At 37.3% G+C, this 17,779-nt stretch overlaps 2 pseudogenes; both read left to right on the forward strand.

The window, feature by feature from the left end:
* The window catches only part of LOC127485968 (homeobox protein NANOG-like), a 136,024-nt pseudogene extending 133,084 nt beyond the window's left edge, over positions 1-2,940 (forward strand).
* A 1,788-nt stretch (positions 2,941-4,728) lies between these two features.
* LOC100348295 (proteasome subunit beta type-1 pseudogene) overlaps positions 4,729-17,779 on the forward strand; it is an 81,189-nt pseudogene continuing 68,138 nt past the window's right edge.

The following is a 17,779-nucleotide window of genomic DNA, read 5'->3' on the forward strand; positions in this document are numbered from 1 at the left end:
GCCAGCATTGTGGCATAGCAGGCACCTGCAGCACTGGCATTCCATGTGGGTGCCAATTTGATTCCCAGCTGCTCCACTTCTGATCCATTTCCCTGTTAATGTGCCTCGGAAGACAGCAGAGGATGACCCAAGTACTTGGTCCCCTGTATCCACATGGAAGACCTGGATGAAGTTCCTGGCTCCTGGCTCCAGATCAGCCCACCTCTGGCCATTGTGGTCATTTGGGGTATGAACCAACAGATAGAAGGTCTCTCTCTATCATTCTCTTTCTTTCTCTCTCTCTTCCTCTCTGTCTATATTACTGCCTAAAAAAGAAATAAATAAATCTTTAAGAAAGTTCAATTTAAAGCACATCTAATATTAATATTTCACTAATATCTACTTAAAATGCAATACCATTATTGCCGTATCTTCAGATGCATTGGACGATTTCTATTAATAGTCTATTTTAAAAACCTAAGCAAAGAGTTCAGTTACTAACTAAAACAAATTAATTTCTGGACCCTTGACTGTTCAATAACAGTTCAGGTATAGTATTCCTCATTCTATTTCCCTAGAATTTTACACCAAGTACAGTTTGGTCGTCATGTTTCTCATACCAAGTTTCCACAATTTCCACTTTTGCCTTTTCTGGTCTTTTATTTCAAGTTGTCCTGTGTATTGACTCATTTCACTGTCAAAATAAGGGGGGAAATCCTTTTTAAAGATCAAATATTTTAAAGAAGCTCACATGTCCCAACTTTTTCATAGAATGCCTACTCTACCTCCTTTTGAAAGTGAAATTCGATTACTCTTTTGGCTGATCTTATCCTCTTCAGTTTGCTGAATTTAAAGCTCACTTCTCTCTCATATTTCCAGGCAGCTTCAGAGCATTTTAAAATGCTTACCTATTATATATGTTCCATTACAACTTCTACCAAAGTCTAGTGAAGATTTGTTTAATCAAATTAATGTCACTTATTGCTTAACACAGCTTGGAGATATTCATACACACACTTGCTATAACTTTATTAACAGATGAATACTCCCTTAATATTAGGAGATTTTATACTGTTCATGGAATATTTTAATCATTTTGCTGCAAAAAACATTTGAAATCCATGCAAAGTTTTTCCATAATGCATTTGTTCCTTGAACCCTTTGACAACCCCTAATTCACTGAGGTGGGCTTTGCATTAGAAGTTCCTCTTACAAAACTCTTATCCTTAAATTTTTAAAACAAGTTTGTAATACACATAGAGAATAAAATAAACATCCTTTATGTCTGAAAGTGCTCTTGAAAGGAAATGAGAAAAATAGTTTCTGTAAGCTGTCTTTAAACATTAGTCATTTTTTCTGTGAAAAGCAGCTAGGGGTGAAATACTAATAAACGGCTGGCAAAGGTGATGAAGGAAGTGTTTATTTATGTAGTTATGGGATATTAAAAAGAAACAAGATTAGCAAGAGTTTCAAGAGTTTTCTGGACTATGGACATTAAAAAACACGCATGTGGTCTGCCTGTTCTGACAGGACATATTTATGGCCACTAGAATCCACATGTGTTTGGAAGGATGCTTAACATGTTGTGAAATAAAACATTACATGGACCTGCTATTTCATGTGCAATTTTGCTTTTCTGTCAGGAAGAGGTAGATTCTCACCTCAGATTCCTCACATGGATACTCAAAGTGAGTTCTTATACTTCATAGCTTGCTTTTTTTATATAACAAATTTAGACAAGTAGTTCAGAAATTCATTCTATCCTCACTTGAATATTGCAACAAATTGTGAGTTTGCCATTCATCTTTCATAATTTCACCACAACTTGTATTAATGCTCCAAATGACTGCTTAAACAATCCTCTACATCTAAATGTATATCTGAAAAAATTAATTCTCTATTGCAAGCTCAATAGTTAATTACATTTTCAGTCTGTTCAAACAGAAAGAAAGGCTTCTTCCAATTTGATTTCAACTTAATTGTCATGTTCACCACTTCCATGGATGTATGTATACACAAATATGTTGACACATAAAAACATTATAAAAACTTTAATCAAGATTCCAGTTTCAGAGATGCCCAACACAGCAAGTTCATGTAACCTCCAACTAGAGAATGAATGCTTCTTCTGTGTACTTCTACCCTTAATGTTTTACTTTTCTCACTATCTCTTAGCCTCTTTCTAAATAACATGAATATGGATCCAGTTTTGCACAAGATCTGCATGGCTCAGAAGGATCTGATGGTAAAGACTCCTCACCAATGCCTGTGGTGCCTGGACCAGAAGAAGGTAACCTTACATCCAACCTTACAAATGCCATCTGCTCAGAAGCCCCACACAGACACTGCCTCTCCTCTTCCTGCCTCATAGACCTGCTCATTCATGACAACCCTGATTCTTCCACCAGTTCCAGAGTACAGGCACACATTTCTGTAGAGTAGAGCACAAAGAAGGAAGAGAACATCAGAATCATCTTCTCCCAGACCTAGCTGTGTGTCCTCCATGACAGATTTCAGCAGAAGCAAAAAGCCTCCAACATCCTGGGGACCTTAGCTACAAACAAGTGAAAACCTGGTTGCTGAACCTAAGCATGGGATGCAAGAGGTGTCAGGAAAATAACTGGCCAAAGATTAGCAGCAATATGACTCAGAAGGGCTCAGCCCTTGCAAAATCCCCAGGCTTCTCCTCTCCTTGACACCAGGGATGCCTGCTGAACACATCTGGAAACCATCCTATGTGAGCAACTGGATTTGGAATTGACCAACTAGGAGGAACCTGGAGCAGTGAGTCTTGGAGCAACCTTTTCTGGGACAGTCAGTCCATGCACAATCAGATCTGTTAACAGTCTCTTCCTTAACTGCAGAGAGGAGCTTCTACAGCCTTGTATGCAGTTGCAGCAAAATTTTCCTGCCAGTGATTTGGGGGGCAACTTGGAAACTGCTGGGAAGGCCACGCTGTAGTACAGCAAACCACCAAGCACTTTAGTGCCCTGCAAACCATAGATTTGCCCGTCGTTATTCTGTGAACATGCAGCCTGGAGATATGTGAAGTTGCATATCTGTTCAGCATCAGCCTGCGCAGTGGCTGGCTACGTTGTTGCCTTTCTCTTGGGTTTTTTGCTGTTTTACATCTGTGTGTCACTCTATCCCATGATAACTTGGGTCTCATTGTGCTTTTTAGGTCAGTTTTGGTGTAAGGTATGACTGGAGTCTAAACAAAGACAGTTCAATAACATTGGCAAGATGTCTCTGTATGGATGAGTGCATACACTTCTAGTTTGGATAGCTTTAGGATCTAAACTATAACCTCAAGAGTATGAAGGAAGGATATATAATGAAAAATTATTATTTCCTGGAATTTAAGAGGCTTTACTTAATTAAAGTCTCAGTCATCTGAGTTCAGCTATAGTGTGCTTCATTAATTCCTCTGCTTTTCTAGTTCTATGTTTTACTACAACCTCTAATTTGTTAATTTGCTCATTACTCCAATATTTGCAGAAAGATGGTTTGTACTTGTTTGCATCATGATAATATCACTACCAATTTGGCTGCTTTAGGAACAAATAAGTAAAATAATAATTTGCCCTTTAAAAATGGATCAGTGACTAAATGTTGATGATGAAGATAATATCTTAGTTTAGTCATTATCTATTCTTAACCAGGCATTAATATCTGGCACCAAATCACAGACTACTAGCATTCTGACTTAGTTTACCATGAAAACCGATTGTAAAAATTTACATCATATATGTGTGTGTGTGTGTGTGTGCGCACACACACACACTCTAAATTTGGTTATAGTATAATTTTACTTCAAAATATTTACAGAAAAATAAGTTCACCAAGTAACTTTATATTCTTTTATATCCTTAAAATTATCTATTTTTTATTTGAAAGTCAAGGTAACTTGTTTCTAGTGTAATCTTACTTCAAAATGTTTATGGAAAAATGTGATCACTCAGTAACTTTACATTCCCTCGTTTCTACTCATAATCTCACATTTTAACTCCACTCCTTCACATGCCAATATAGTATGCCCACCTTCTAACAATCTACCTGTGTCCTATCTCGGAGTAGGAAGCAGAAGACACAATGATGAACATGTGTGAGCTAAATGCATTGTTTGTTTGTTTTCTTTGCTTATTTTGTTTTCTTTTTGTTTATAATTGAAAGCATGCTATTAGTCAGTTGCAATCAACTAAACTTTGGTCCCAATGAGGAATCCAGGGATGAAGCAATCCTGTGTAAAGACTGATGATGATTCTTGGAATAATTATTGGTTTGGATATTTAAATAGTTTAGAATTTTCCGACACAATTTGTGTAGGAGCATATGTATTGAAAACATTAATTACCAAATAGTAATAGTTAGATAAGAAAAATGCAGATATCTGATTTATAGTGGATACAAATGAAATATAACATGTGATGTTGGAATAGATTTAATATTTTATTTTATTATTTAAAATGTTTTATTTTATTTCTACCTGACAATGAGCATCACTTTGGACCCAGGTCACTGACTTAATTTCAAGAAAGAATTCTGTAGCAATCTGGAAATAGCCAATAGTGAGCATCCAGTGTTTTTTTTTTTTTTTTTTTTTTTTTTTTTGAGAAAGGAGATGCACAATCCAGAGATTGGGGCTGACTCAGAGGCCGAGAGTCGTTGTCTATTGTGTTTAGTATTATATGGGTTGCTTAGTGAAGGGTGATGTGCATTCTAGTAAAGGGGGTGGAGTGAGTTCCAGTAATGGGGAGGAATGCTCACGGTTGGGGGAGGAGGTGGGCGGCTATTTCTCAGAATCCAGATACTGTGATATTCTGCTTCTTACATAGGCTGTTTCCTGTCACAGCGGTGGGTAAGTGTGTTATTTAGCATGCTAATGCATTACAAGGAATGTATAATGAGATGTGGGTCAATCTAGGTCAGCCCTGTAAACTGATATGAGACAAGTCCAGGCAGTCTATTTATCTTCAGAGTGAAGGGAACCAAACTCATGTCCCACAGGTCTTGGCATAACAGACACTACCATCTGCAGGTAGCTCGACTGCTTTCTCTGCCTCCCAGTCTTTGTACAAGTGGGGAACTCCCAGCCTATTGGCCTAAGGCCTTGGAAATCATTTGGTCTGGCCCTGCTAAGCCAACTGTAGGTAGGATGTGAAATTTAATAAGTCTATAGCAGGCTAATTTTAAAAAAAAAAAAATTACTTATTTATTTGAAAGGCAGAGCTACAGAGAGACAGAGGCAGAAAGAGAAAGAGAGTCTTCCATCTATTGGTTCACTCCCCAAATGGCCACAAAGGCTGGAGCCAGTAGATTCCTCTTGGTCTCTCACGTGGGTACAGGGACCCAAGGACTTGAGCTATTTTCCACTGCTTTCCCAGGCCATAGTGGAGAGCTGGATTGGAGGTTGAGCAGCCAGGACTTTTACTGGCACACATATGGGATGGTGGCACTGCAGCTAGCAGCTTTACCTGCTATGCCACAGCACCAGCCACAGCAGGCTAATTTTTAAATTGGCAATTTTGTATGCCCTTATAACAATGATAGAAATATCCAAATGGCCAAATGGCCTTATCTGAAAAAAGAAAAATTTCCTCACCCCTTCTATTCTTTCCTTATATTTATTTGTTAAATGGCCACAATTCTATATAGTAAAATATCAGAGAGAAAACTGAAAACTCTTAAATTGATTTTATGTGTGTTTTAGGGATGTGGGTTGTCATAGCAGCTGTGAAATGATGTGTGACAGGATAGATTTATAAAGTTTTGTTTTGGCTTTCTCTATTTCCTGTCTATTATGTTCAAGAATCATCACTAACATCTGTGTTCCCTGATGAAAATGGCCTACCCAACCAATTTAGTCCCTGTTAGTATAAAGATTTGAATGAAGATATTCTCAAAATCTGCATTTCCCAACCATTTTAAGGTACAAATTTGAAGACAGGACTTGCCTTATAAAAAAATAAAAATCATAAAAGTGAAGTTGCTTACTCCTCTAGGGCTGGTTTTGTTTTAGGAATGTGTATCCTGATTTTTATTCCACTTCCTTGCCCCTGAATGAGATAAGAATTCAAAACAGGGGCATAAATAAAGTACAGAAATGACAGCAGGATTGGATTAAAGTGAGAATACATTCAAGCGCAAGTACAGGAAACCCCACAAAGTGAAAAGCTTCCTATGAGAGAGACAGAGAAGTTCCTACAAGGAAAGAACAAGGAAGAAGGCAAGAGAAAAGCCAGTAATGGTGACTCCAACATCTAGCATTCATCTTTATGGTGTAGGGTAGTACCATAATTGTACACATAAATGTGGTGGAATTTGGTCAAGTTGTAAGTGTGCATTAGGTTTTTCTGAGAGCATTATGTTGTCTCCATGTGGCATTAGCTTCCACATGTTCAGCATGGTCTCTCCTCCTTCCCACTTCCAGATGACACATGAGAATGTGGACATGATCGGCATGGAGGGGAGTGGAGTCAAAAGGAGGAGATAGGAGATAGAAATCAAGGGAAATTCTTCCAGTCCATTTACTCTGGCCTGCCTAGTTCCACTATATAAGTTTCTTCTCCTTTTCTGTAACATCACAGGGCTAGTGTGTACTTTAAGTAGCTCCTCAGTTTAAATTACCAGATAGAGTAGTTGACAATCTCAGAAAAAACACAAGCTTAAAAGGCAAAATAGCTAAATACCAAAATACATATCCACCTCAACATAAAGATGATGGATAACAATATATACTAAACAAGTATAGAAGAGACATACCAAGGAGTTAAAACACACCCTATAAACATTCATCAGGTGATATGGGAAGTTATGAAAATATGAACTGGAACATGAAGCTACTAGTATCAAAGAACTGAATGTATTGAATAACTAATGATATAGATCAGTCATCAGGAAAACCTTAAAAATAGCTGTTGTAAAAGGGCTTAGAATAGAGGGAGGAAAAGAAATGCAGATGCTGACACCTGGATGATACATGATCCACACTGATAAAGAAGAAAAACAAAAAGAATAAAAACGAAACAAAACAAGCACTTTATGGTTTGAAAAGTCTTTGGCTCCCCAAGCTCATGGCCATATTCATTTCCAAAGTCTGACATTTACAGTTACTAGATTAATGTTAATGCCTGATGGATTATGGTTGGAGTCTTGACATAATTATGGCTGGAAGGTTGATCAAGCAGGAGATATTTAGCCCACAGTGGCTGCCCTCGGAATGTAGTTATTGTAAGAGGGTGGGTTGTATAAGCAGAGTGTGCTCCTTTTGTTTATCTCTACTTCCAGGCTGCCACGTGATCATCGCTCCATCGTCCTCTGTTTCACCAGTTGCCTGAAGCAGTGGGGTAGTGAACCTCCACACTGTAAGCTGAAATAAACCATCTGGAAGGTTGGTGCATCTCAGATATTTCATTGGAAATAATGAACAGTTGACTAATACAAAGGAGAGGGATATGTTGAAAATAAGTGGAGAGGGTATTCATCAGAAAAACGGTGGAACAGGGCTTTCCGGTGCCTGTCTCCATGTAGGAATATCAATTTAAACAACTATCCACCTTGCTGTCTGTGCTCAATCTGTAAATTCTCTGTATCCTCTTTTCATTCTATTTTTTTTTTTTCAAGTTCTTTAAAGGAACACAGATGCAGTACATAAAGTTCAAGACAGGCCATTGACTTAGCTTGGAATAGAAAGTATAAATAAACTTTTTGTGAAACAAATGTTTTGTCTCCTAAAGAAAAGATAAGATATGGCCCATAACCAAAAACAGACAAATCCCATCTGGCAACGAAGAAAGAAAAAAAAAAAAAAAAGACTAGCTGCTGAACTATTTTAGATTCTGCTTCCTCTATCATATCTGAACCTATTATTGATTATTCTCAATTCTTTCAAGCAAACAAATTAATTAATTAATTAATTTTACTCACTTTGAAGTTAGGGTAACAAATAGAGGGTGAGTGTTCTCTAGGAAAGGTTCAGGCCAAAGATAGCAGACAGAAACTCGACAGGTCTCTCCTGTGTGTAGCAGGAACGCAATTGCTCGAGCCCTTGGCTGCTGTCTCCCAGGAGATGTGTCAGCAAAAAGCTGGATTTAGGATTGGAGCTTGGAATCAAACCTACACACTCTGACATAAGATGCAGGTGTCCCATATAGGGTCATGATTGTTAAATGACCCAAATTCCCCCATGATGGTCCTCAACCCTTGTGAATCTCGTTAGACAACCTTCTGTCAAGAAGGGGGACACTGCAGGAAAGACTATTCCTCTGATAAGCATGGTACTGAAAATCTTGTTAATCCTTTCATTTCAACGTGTGACCTGTTAAGACCTACTGCAAGTCATAGACACTTGAGAATGTTTCCATTTATGATTCCTATTTTCATTGAATTTGACTGTTTATCATCTTGTTAAAGTTTTAAAACTATAATAATAAACACACTTTTAGTTAGCTATTCAACCATCACAAATATACCTTACATTTGATCTTTTAATTACATTATTTTCCTTAATTATCATGGCAAAATGATCAAGGATTACATGACTTTTACTGTATTTTCTATTCAGTAGCATTGCTTTGTCTCTTCAGTACTCAGATAAATACATGCTTAGCAAACGAATGAAGAGATGTTTCACTAAATAAAAATAAAAAACTGCATTTTATTTGAAATGCTTTGCATATTAAACTATAATGTTTTACATCACTGATTACTTACACACATTACTTACATTGAAACTATCATATTTATTATTATTTGGGAACTTTTGGTAAAAAATGGTCTTAGTTGATTGTGGCATATATGCCAAAGAATATATTAGATTCCTGAGATAAAAAGTAATTCAATAATCCAAAGCTTCTTCAGTATAGCCTGTGCTATGCATGCTTTATGATGAATTAACAGATATTACATATGATGGACTAACATATAAATTATGTAGTTAACTTACAATACAAATGCAATAAGAATTTAAGAACCAGAAAACATTTGAGAAATCTATAAAGTTTTGTCCCTTTGCAACAAATATACTTGGTTTAAAATGTGAATCATTAAAGAAAAGATATTTTGAAACACACACACAAACACACACACACACACACATGCACAAATACAGTTAGCATACATTTAGCCAAGCAATTAAAAGATCTCTATTATACCATCAATAATAAAGGCCATTTAAAACTACATATATGAAACATGTGAAAAGAATATAACTAAATGCTGGATCATGATTTCAAGAGAGAGGTTTTGGTAATTAATGGATGTTGTTATAAGGGGACGTATAACTTGAACTCAAAGTCTGAGATAGTTATGTGATGGTCATTTAATATTTGTGTGAGCCCTGCTGCAGTGTTTCTTGTTGCTGTGACCATTCCTCATAACACCATTAAGAATTTCTGTGAATTACCTTATGGTTAACTTTGTTCAACACATTGGTTGCAACTCACTAAAAAAAAAAAAAAAAAAAAAAAAAAAGAGAGAGAGAGAGAGAGAGTGCAATATAGAACTCCCTATGAAAGCAATATACTAATAAATAATTCAAAAGTCCTCTACATCACACAATAATCCATTCAGTTTATAATTTAAATGAGGAACTGAAAAAGGTCATTTTATTGGGACTTTTAATAAGACACAACTTAGAAAAATTTTCTGGGTTAATATTTTTAAATGTTATTGTTTTACTGTTTTTATATTTAACATATTCAATAAAATAGATTTAAATTCCTGAAAGCATGGTCTTGTTTTCTTCAAGTTTTCTTTATTTTAAAAATTATTTAAAACACATAGCATCCATATTTTGTGTACAAACATCTATTCTCGGGGTCAGCGCTGTGGCGTAGTGAGTAAAGCCTCCGCCTGCAGTGCTGGCACCCCATAAGGGCACCAGTTCAAGTCCCTGCTGCACCACTTCCCAATCCAACTCTCTGCTATGGCCTGGGAAGCAGTAGAAAATGGTCTGAGGCTTGGGTCCCTGCACCCACATGGGAGACTGGGAAGAAGCTCCTGGCTCCTGACTTCGGGTCAGCTCAGTTCCAACCTTTGTGGCCAATGGGGAGTGAACCAGCAGATGGAAGATCTCTCTCTTCCTGTCCTCTCTGTGTAAATCTGTCTTTCAAATAAAATAAATAAATATTTAAAAAAATCTCTTCTATTTATATTAATAGAAATTTTAAAAATAGTTTGAAAATGCCTGTAGTCAAATGTTTGTGTTAAACTATAAATAACTAAATTCAAAAGGCTGATACTTCATTAAGTTACTATAAAATATAAAGGTAATTAAAAGCCTTGAATTTTTACTTCTAAGTATTGATGAAACTTCATATCTTGGATAGATGGAAATTCATGTTTAAGAAAGAACAGTTTGGATATAATTTGGAAATATATGATTTCAAAAAATACTGAAGAATAAGAAGTATAAGGAGGAGAGAAAGAAGGGAGAGAGGAAAGAAAGGCCAGATGCCAGAAAGGCGGTTATGTAACATTCAGCAGAAGAATAAAATTGGTATTCCCAAAGGAAGAGAGGCTCTGGAAGGAGTTGGCAAGAGTTAGGAAATTTCCCCAGCCCTGATCATTTAGAACCTTTTTGTAGGCAGCCTATGGACAAGGCAAGCCAATCTTGGCTTGTGGAATTCCTGGGATAAGAAAGTCACATACTCCCATCCTGAAGGAGGATGATGATCAAGAACACTCTGTTAAAATTATCTGTGTTACTGGAGGCCCGAGAAGCTGCTTGCATATGTTGCTTCTTTGAGCTGTAGCTGGGTATGTATAAATATCGCTGAGACACTGGAATAAACAAGCCTTGATCAGCCTTGTTGTCTTGGATCCATTCTCTGAGCCCTTGTCCCTCTTTTCATTCCCACTCCCTCCTTCAGGTTCTGTTCGAATGGTGCGGCAGGCCCGCACACCTTTTGTCTTCATTAATAGAATACTTAGTTATAGGATTAAACATATAGGACCACTGTTATCAAGTTTTCTCTGATAACATTTACCCATTGGACAGGGTTGGGGTATTGTATGCTGCACACAAAGTCTTAGAAACTATCTTTATCAAGAGACAAGGGGCCTGAATTTGCAAGACATATATTTGGAGAATTTTTTTTTTTTTTCCTAAGCAACTGAAGCTTGTGGAGATCTTATCAGTCAAAAAGACAATGCCATACTGATGGACCATGTAACTCCTCAATCTTTCTGCATTAAAATGGCATGTGTTTTATTTTTGTTTATCTTCTTTTTCCTTAGTCTAGACACATATAAATTAGTGCATGTCATCTTTGCTCCAAGAGCAACCTGAGAAACACCTTTATTTAGAACATGGATAGTCTTTTGTCAGAGAGAGAGAGAAGAGAAATGGCAACCAACCAGCTGGTTCTTCAACCTTCTGCTCAAATGACTCATGGACCAAAGCAAGTCATACATACACTACTGAAGTCAATGGCATAAAGTGTAATAACCCTCTTGATATTAGACAGTATTTTATTTCAGTATCTATTTTCTTACATCTTCTATATTATAAAGGCAGAAAGAAAATTTTCAAGGAACCCAGGCAAGAAGAATTTTGTGAAGTATAATTTTGTCATCTTCCATTTTCTGAGTCCACTCCTCAAATGCTTACAATAGTTAAGGCTGGGCCAGGCCAAAGTTCCATGAGACTGGAACTCTATTCAGATCTGCCATTTGGTTTTGGGACCCAATTACTTGGATCAGCACCTGCTGCTTCCCAGGATGCACATAAGCAGGAAGCTGGATTGGGAGCAAAGGAGCCAGAGCTTCAGCCAAATCCTCTGATAGGGGACACAGATGCTCAAAGTGGCATCTAACAGCTTCACCAAATATGTACCTCGACAGTAAGTAGTTTAAACCATACACATGATCAGAAAGAGAGAATTCATGCTTTTAGCTCATAGTGTAAATTAGAGTTTGTAGTTTATATTATTTTATACTACCTACACTTGAAGGATTTCTCTTACAAAAACATGTTATTGGCGACCAGAGGAAAGGCTGAAGGTCTATAGAAACACTTTAGTTATTAGCTACCAACAGAATGACTAAAACTCAGATTTCACACATGACAACTAAACAAAGCAATGCTTACAACTGGAACAGTCAGCCCATCACACCATCTTTTCACATGGTACAGAACATCTCCCAACTACATAATTGTCTGTCTTTCTATTATACTGCCTTTCAAATAAATGAATTATAAAAAAAAAAAAACTGTGTATTTACTTTCCCATACTCCACATTCAATTTGTGCTCCTTCATGTGATTCTTTTAATTTTTATTTTTAACTTGTTTATTTGAAAGGCAGTAAGTCAGGGGGATGTTGGCAGGGTCCAAGGGAAGAGAGAGAGTGAGAGAGGGAGAGAGAGAGAAAGAGAGAAATAGAGAAAGAGAGAGTTCTGTCATTTGCAGTTTAATCATCAAATGCTTGTTATGCTGAGCAGAGCCAAATCTGGAAGCTAAGAATGGGATTCTGGCTTTCAATTAGGTGGAATTAACCTGTTTGCATCTTCATGCCTGCCTTTCAGAGTCTATATTGGTAAGAAATAAGAGTTAAAAACCATAGCTGGGCATTGAACTCAGATACTATACAGTAAGACCACAAGCATCTTAACCACTTAGAGAAATGCCCAAACTGTTAGTTATTTCTATATTGTATATCTATTAAGAACACATTTTTGTTTTTGTAGTTGTTAAAATCTGTCTTTTAAGTTTTATGTAGAAAATAACATGTATGATTACAATAGTATTATATTATTCTGGGTTTATCTGAATATTTACTTATGTCACTGACAGCTATGCTCATAGACTTTGTGTTGTTATTTAGTGTATTTTTATTTAAGTTGTTTTTTTTTTCTCCTCTGAGACTTAATTTTATCTCTTTGAAAGGTAGTGAAACAGAAAGAGAGAGAGAAACTCTTCTATCTGCTGCTTCACTCCCTAAATGGCTACAATGGCCAGGGCTGGGCCATACTGAAGCCAGGATCCAGGAGCTTCTTCTGGGGCTCCAAATGGCTGGCAGGGGCCCAAGGACTAGGGACATCTGCTGCTGCTTTTTCCAGTCATAAGCTTGGAGCTGTATTAGAAGTGGAGTAGCTGGGACGTTAACTACTGCACATATGAGATGCCAGCACCATAGGTGGCAGTTTAACCCACTACACCACAACGCTAGGCCCTCTCCTTCAGGTTTAAGGATAATTTTGTAAAGTATAATGGTGTTCATTAGGAGTTATGATTTTATTTTCTTTTTTCAGTACTTTAAATACATAATTGTGGTTTCTTACAGGAAATCCATTAATATTCTTATGTAAGTTCCCTTGTATCTGATAAGTCACTGTTTTTCTGCTGTTTTCAAAATTCTCTTTTGTCACTGAGTTTTGAAAATTTAAGCATAGTATCTATCACCCCAGACCTCTTTACATGCAACATAACTGGGTTCTTTGAGTTTCTTGTACATGAAAATCTATTTCCTTCCCTCGATTTGGGAAGTTTGAGTCACTATTGTAAATTAATTCTTCTACTAGTTTCTGTTTCTGTTTTGGAGACTCTTGCAATGTGCATGTCAGTTCCTGTAATGGTGTCTCATACGTCTTGTAGGTTTCCTTCATTCCTTTTCATTCTTTTTATCCTTAGTTACTGGAAATGTATTACATGATTTGGCAGTGTCATGTCTCCTTGATTTTTCACGTTCCTTTTATGCGTGTATTGATTTGTGCTTATACACAGAATCAGTCACATTTTCCAGTCTTTGTGCACTAACTTGAACTGCAGGTGTGCACAATGGTGCTGATTGCCAGAGTGTGGGTGGAGGGGTGTGGAAGAGAGTGATAGTCAGTGCTCTGTCCAGGTACCAGTAAGTGATATTGTTAGTGCCAGGTAAAGCAAAGGTAAACTATTGCACTTTACCACATTTAAAGTCACCATTCATTATCAAAGTAAAATTTGTATTGGGTAAAATGTCTGTAATAACAGTAAGAATAAAAACTCTGAGATGTATTGATTGTTGAAATGACATTTCCTCTGCTTTTATTATCATGTGTAGCTTTTCCTTTGCTACATCTCTGATTAAAATTATATTTGAGGAAATTAATTTTCCCTCAAGAGAAAACTCCTATGTGGAACAAATATATCCCAAAGAGGTTGATTCTATTATATTTGATTGCAGGTCACAAAGCTACTCTTTCTCATTTGCCTTTTGTATATTATTCCTCTTGCGTAGTAAATTGGGGTAATCCTGGGTAAAATACTATGCCAATTCAATTAAAGATGTTGTCTCTAAGGAAAAGCTTTACTTATACTAGAATTATAAACATGATCCATGGACAATTGGGCTCATAAGTTGATGGATTCTTGCCACAGTCTTTCAATGAATGCATTTATTTTACTGGTCCAAGTAGAACTTAATGGTATTTGGTCCTTTAGGGCTAGTGTGATAGGGCAGTTGATTAAGCTGACACCTCAACACCACATCCCATGTCAGAGGACCAGTTTGAGTCCTAGCCTCTCCACTTCTGACTGAACTCCCAGCTAATGTACCAGGGGAGATAGCAAATAATATCCCAAGTGCTTGGGCCCCTGTCACCCACATGATTGACTGAGATGTAGTTCCAGGTTCCCAGTTTTGGCCTGGCACAACCCTGGCTTTTATAGATATCTGGTTATTAAACAAGATGGTGGAAGGTATCTCTTTCTCTCTCTCTCTCTCCCCCTCTCTTTCTCCCCTCCCCCTCCCTCTCTCTCTCTCCCCCCCTCCCTCTCTCTCTCTTTCTCTTTCTCTCTCTCTCTCTCTCTCTCTCTCCCTCCCTCCCTGGCTCCCCCCTCCTCTGTAACTCTCTTTCAAGTAAATACATTAATTGTAAAAACAAATTTGATCTCTCACAATCCCTATCTAATCAGCATTAAGCATTCTGATTCCTGTGATATCTTAGAGTATTTTCAATGTTTGCCCTAAAGTAAAAATATACACGTGTGTTTTATGAAGGCAGCTTTCTCTTGGACAGTTGTGTTTTTACACTTATTATTTATTCTAGAGTTTGTGTTAAGCTAAGTTTAAATAGTAGAAAACTTTAGAGACAGTCAGTGTTAAAGTGTCTTTGCCTCCTGAGCAAAATACAAACATGCTTGCAATGCAAAATAATAAAATTATTTCTTTCTGGAGTAACAATAGGCGTACTTACCTCCGATTATACCATAATTGTGATCCTCCCATAATGCAGTCCCCTTCTTTTCAATATTCTTTCACTGTAAGTTTTAATTAATTTTAACAGATTCAATATAGTTTATAGATATGATATTAAGAACATAAAGGTATTCCCTTTCTCCTTCCCTACCTCCATCTCTCTCCCTTTCCTTCTTTTTAGTTTTTGAGGCAATATCTTTTAAATTTATATTACTGTCCAAAGGCTTAATACTTCACCAAGTAACTTTAACAACAAAACAAAAGACACTAGTTTAGTGAAAATACAGAAAATTGCTATAAACAATAAGTAAATGGAAAAATGATCATTTTGTTGTGGACAAGGGTGGGCCTAAATTTCTATCCCAGACTCTTGGCTTTTAATTAGAGAAGAATTCTAAGTACAGGAACAAACATGACGTGCAGCATAATAAGGTTTATTTACACAGTGAGAAGAATACACAGGCACATGAGGGCTTCATATCTGGAAAGAAGGCCAGAAAGGGTAAAGAGAGACTTCCATGTCCTGCTTGCTAGGGACCATGAGGAGAGAGCGTTTCTGCTTTCTCTGGCTTCTTATGAATATAGAAAATGGAAGTATTGGGGCTGGTGCTGTGGCATAGTAGTTTAAGCCTGTGGAGTTGGCATCTGATAAGTGTGCAGGTTCCTGTCCCAGCTGCTCCTCTTTTGATCCAGCTCTCTGATTACAGCCTGTGACAGCAGTGGAAGATGGACCAAGAGCTGGGGCCCCTGCACCCATGTGGAGACACAGAAAAAGCTCCTGGTTCCTGGCTTCAAATAGGTCCATCACTGGCCCTTGAGGCAATATGGGGAGCAAATTAGGAGATGGAAGACATTTCTCTGTCTCCACCTCTCTCTTTCTGTAAATCTGCCTCTCAATGAATAAATAAATCTTTAAAAAAAAGAGAGAGAAGAAAATGCTCCCAGGTCCTGTGTAATTGGAAATACTTCCTGGGTTAGGGGTCACCTGATTGACAGGTAGGTGAATATGGTATCATGGAGTGAGGGAGCTGTAGCTTCCAACTCATGACTTAAATTATCTATCTAACTTATCCCATATCATTCCAACTCACAGATTTCTGAGCCATAATCTTAAGGGGATGTTGGAGGACATAGACTCATCATATCTTCTGTGTCTACTTCGTGCCTATCATGGGCATAGACACTGCCTCTGTTGGGTCTGGATATCGCTTTCTATCTCATCTAATGAATCTGTTATAAGTGTTGGAGAATTTTTAATCACTGCCAATAGTTACGTCCCCAACATGGTCATCATTACTTTCAGATGTTATTGAGTAATGAAACACAATTTATCAATAAGAATGAGCAAAACTGGATGAAAACAAACTGCAAGTATAGTGCCCTTTAACACAGGAACAATGTATTTTATTGCTTCCCAGATAGTTTGTGGTGATAGACTATCTTTGTGAATCATAAACCTATTTAGCCTGAAAATAGAGATTTTTAATGTCTCTTTCAGTGAACACATTATTGTTGGAGTAAAGGTGACAGATCCCTCTAATGACTGTACATGCTCCTCCTTGTTCTATTGTATTTATTCCAAGGTGTGTGGTTATCCATAACTACCTTAAACGGAGTGTCCACAGATTCAAGTACTTGTAAAAGTTGGCCTGAAGTGTAATCCAGATTGCCTAAATCAATGGTCAGGTTTTTTAAAATCAGTCTCATGTGACATACAAGGATCTTTTAGAATTATAATAGAAGAACCTACTAAGCAGTTTTCCTCCCAATAACAGCTCCTAGACAAATTCAACAGAAGAGGTAGGTAGGACATGTCTTCCTAAAGTGTAGCAGTTTGGATGTTACAATAGCAAAAGATTTAGTTATCTTTTTGCCTTTTGAAGAGGTATTTGAGATCTTCGGTTCAGTGCAGTAGACAGACTTATCTTTCAAGTGCACCTGTGAAGGCTCAAGATGTAGTAGTTTAATCTTTGACAAACGTGTCTAGCTTGAGAGTGTCCTGTAATTTACTGAGTAAGGCATGCTCAGCAGCACCTGATAGGGCTGCTTCCACTTAGACTGCAACTGGGCTGAAGGGGATCCTTCTTTCCAAGTTTTTAATAAAACTAAATCTCTGCAGGAAATAGGCTAAGTGTGAATTTTGGGATCTGGCACTGGGAGAACTTTATTACCATACTCTATCAGAACATTTTGTAGTTGGCCTAAATTAATAATGCACTTTATTTAATCTTGAGTCTCTGAATCAAAGAATTTTTCAGAAGGACTAAGTTTTAGGGCATAGAACAGGATAGAACAGCTTTAAAAAGGTTACTACTATTTCTGAAATGAAGTTTTTCCTGGCTGGCTCTGCCAGTATATTGTGGGCTAGGTTGGACCTAAATTTCTATCCCAGACACTTGCCTTTTACTTAAAGAAGAAGAATAAGTACAGGCACAAACATGAAATGCCATGTGATAGGTTTATTTACAGAGTGAGAATACACAGGCACACTAGGGCTTTATTTTTGGAGATGGGCCTGGAAGGATAAAGAGGGACTTTATACCTCTCACTAGGGGCCATGAGGAGAGAGAGCACTTCTACTTTATCTGTATTATCATGAGCTTAGAAAATGGAAATATGTAG

The sequence above is a fragment of the Oryctolagus cuniculus genome, chromosome 2 (genome assembly GCF_051225735.1).
Source record: "Oryctolagus cuniculus isolate XC-2025 breed Fujian yellow rabbit chromosome 2, ASM5122573v1, whole genome shotgun sequence".
In the NCBI taxonomy this organism is placed as follows: Eukaryota; Metazoa; Chordata; class Mammalia; order Lagomorpha; family Leporidae; genus Oryctolagus; species Oryctolagus cuniculus.